This window comes from Carex rostrata, chromosome 7 (genome assembly GCF_964058835.1).
Source record: "Carex rostrata chromosome 7, lpCarRost1.2, whole genome shotgun sequence".
Classification (NCBI taxonomy): Eukaryota; Viridiplantae; Streptophyta; class Magnoliopsida; order Poales; family Cyperaceae; genus Carex; species Carex rostrata.
Genome location: NC_135924.1, coordinates 2,608,580 through 2,612,381, shown reverse-complemented (window position 1 = coordinate 2,612,381; position 3,802 = coordinate 2,608,580).

The following is a 3,802-nucleotide window of genomic DNA, read 5'->3' as shown; positions in this document are numbered from 1 at the left end:
TTCCTCTGAGGAGAGTACTGTTTGAGCAGTAGTCATAAAATATTTGGTTTAGTGAGATTTGGAGAACATGCTTTGATGGTTTTTATAGAAAAAAATTTAATTTATTTTATTTTTAGAAGAAGAAAAATAGGATTCAAGCCTCTGTTATTGAATATAGTAAAAATAAGTCTCAAAGTCACTATTTGCTTTATTGATGTGAAGGTTTCAAAGTCCCTATATGTTTTTTAGGAAAAATATAGGAAGAAAATTAGAACCCTTTCCTTTTCATTGTTCCAAAAACATTGGCCCACTGGCCATTGACTGTTAATTTTATAACTATATTTTATGTACACGTATATTAAAATGGATTAGCTGTATGTATGACTTGCACTTGGATTTTTTATATGAGGAGGGTTCAAATGCCTCCATGTTTTTGTGCCTCCATCATGCCTCCATTTCTCTCCATTATTTTCAAAGTTCAAACAGTCGATCCGAACCGCTCAATCTAACCTCCATACTAAAATATGTTTGGAGATCAAATTTTATATTTTTAGGAATTTTTTTACTATTTTTTTAGATAGGTACAAAAATATTGTTTTTAGATGGTTCAGATTTACTGATTTTGTACCTATCTAAAAAAATAGTAAAAATATTTCTAAAAATATAAAATTTGGTCTCCAAACATATTTTAGTATGGAGGTTAGGTTGAGCGGTTCGGATCGACTGTTTGAACTTTGAAAATGATGTAGAGAGATGGAGGCATGATGGAGGCACAAAAACATGGAGGCATTTGAACCCTCCTCTTTTTATATAATAATGATGAATGTAAAGTTGTGTAAATGAAGGAACCTTTTCTGAATTAGCACGTACTCAGCTAATTTTGTCAAGCTTAAAAAAAAGTAACCTTTTATCAACCTTTAGTCTACAGTTGTGTAAATAAAGATATATACGCAATCACCTTTTGTCTACCTTCAAGAAAGCAACCTAATTTTGCCAGCGCCTGCATCATACTTAGAAAATTTAATTAAAAAAAATGCTCATAAGACCATTACTTGTGACTCGTGAGTAATTAATATTTGTTTAATTGGTTACGGAGGTCACATGACCTATGACCTAGTAGTATTCACCATTGAAATTTTCAATGTACTTTTTCTAGCTGCCACACCTATAGTAGTATTAACCATTGAAATTTTCAATGTAGTTCTTATATTAAGTCATAGATGTTCGGATTTTTCAACGATTGTGATTAGAAAATGAAATTTTGGATTGAATATCAGTTTTTTAATTAATTAGTTTACTATTTTTTTTTATTCTATACATATCTTTATATTATTTTTAAGTTTAGAAGTCCAAATTTATTTAGATATATACTCGTCACACTTACTGGCTACATGATTTTCTGTCTGGTTATGATTTCTTTCCATTTCTTAAATGTCATAAAAGAATTTTTGGAATAATTCATAATTGATTAACTATGTGTTGATTTCTTCTCATTTCTTATATCACTTAAGAAATGTTATTTGTCATTTAAACAAATAGTATACATTGTATGTAGAAAAAATACCTCATTGTGTGGAAGAGATATATTATCTTTGTGGTTGCATGTAGAAAAAATACCTCATTGTGTGGAAGACTAGAACAGAGACTTTAAGAGAGTTGAACAAAATTAAGAAATCAGGAAGTCTGCGCATATTGTTCCATTTTATTTTCTATTTTTTTAACAGTAAGGAATGAATTATATAGAAAGGTCACATAGAAGATATTATTTGAAGTTACACAAATTTTTCAGTGTTATCTTCAAAATTTCAGTACAAATAAGTTTAAATATCAAATATATATGAAGCATTCAAGGTTAATAAAGTAGAAATTAAAATCCGACTTGTTTGAAACGGAAATTCCTAGTTTACATTTGATTTCAGTTTTTTTTTTATCATTAAGGCAATAATCAGGATGATTAATAAAATAATTTTCAACAACAGAGGAGATTACAAGAGATTTAAATTGGCTTTGAGATTTCTTGGTTATAATTAATTATATTTTTTAGTTAGAGTAGATCATGATCAATTATATAGATTAATGTTTTCTATATTTTTATTTAATGTAATTTTTACCAAATACCTTATAAATTTTATTTGTTGCTGACCTTAAGTTTATTTTATTAGAAAGAAGTCCATTATTACAAATATTTGTAAGCCTAATTAAATGTTATAAGAGTAATGAAATCAGATTCCAATTAATAAAATAGCAAAATAAAAAATCACAAAATTTAACCAAAATAGTCAAGTTATTATTCTTTAATATGAGCTTAATGATTCATCTAAATATATAGATCATTACACCTATATATTGTTTTTTTAATACGGTGGCTTTTGATTTTATTGTTTTGTTAAGCCACCGTTGGATCAACAATTTTAAAACTGGCTTAATTATAAATAATAAAAAAATTCAGAAAAATGTAAAATTTGGTCTCCAAGCACATTTCAATATAGAGATCACATCTAACGGTTTATATCGACTTTTTGAATTTTGAAATTTGAAATTTAAACTAGTAGCACTTCGGCCAAAGTGCAACCGAAAGCATATGAGTAAGACTACCATGCTATGCAAATTAAAGTGAGTGTTTTAATTTGTGCTCATATCTCTAAAAGTTCAAAACGTCGATCCGAACCGTTCAAGTTGATATCCATATTAAATTGTACTTGGAGACCAAATTTTATATTTTTTCAAAAAATTTTACTATTTTTTTTAGAATTTTTCAAAATCAGTGTTTTTCAGAAAATTCTGGACCATCAAAAACAATGATTTTCAAAAAATTTCAAAAATAGTAAAAAATTTTCAAAAAAAATATAAAATTTGGTCTCCAAGTACAATTTAATTTGGATATCAATTTGAACGGTTCGGATCGATATTTTAAACTTTGAAACTAGAGATATGAGCGCAAATTAAAATACCCACTTTAATTTGCAAAGCATGGATTTGACATAGCACTATTTTTTTACCGTTTTACTATGATCCAATAAACGCTATTTAAACTTTTGTTATTTATACATAATTAGAGATTTAGAGGACAGGTTAAAAAAACAAATAACGTACAATCTTAAGCTTAAATATAGGCTACCAATACCTAGTGCCAAACAAAGGCTACTACCTAAGCAAGAAGAACTACTTCAAGGTTTTGTTTGGTTGGAAAACAAAAATAATTTTTGTCATTTGTCTTATTAAAATAGTCAAATCCAATTTTTTGTGGGTATGGTTGGTTGGAGTAACAATAGGCTATATATTCTTAGAACAAGGCTATTCGGAATAGCTTGTTCTTTATTTGGATGAGGTTGAATAGCTAGAATAGTGAATTTAACTATTTTGTCTTATTAGAATAGCATATTCACAAAAAGTTGGATTTGACTATTTTAATAAGATAAATGGCAAAAGAGCTATTCTAGCTATTCTTGTTTTGCAACCAAACAGACCCCTGAATAGGCTATTCGAATAAGACAAGAGTTAAATTCACTATTCTAGCTATTCAACTTCATCCAAACAAAGCACAAGCTATTCCGAATAGCCTTGTTCTAAGAATATATAGCATATTTTTACTCCAACCAAACATACCACAAATATATATATACTAGCTAAGCTTCTAGAACATATGATTAAAGCAGAATTAATTAGTATATTTTGGATATATATTACTCTGATTATAATAACAAAAATAAGTATCTCTATTGTTATATTAAGCACGTATATGTCTTGGTTCACCAACGACTATCATTATTAGATGAAATTTCAGATTGAATATCAGACATCCATCAAATAGTTTGTATTTTTT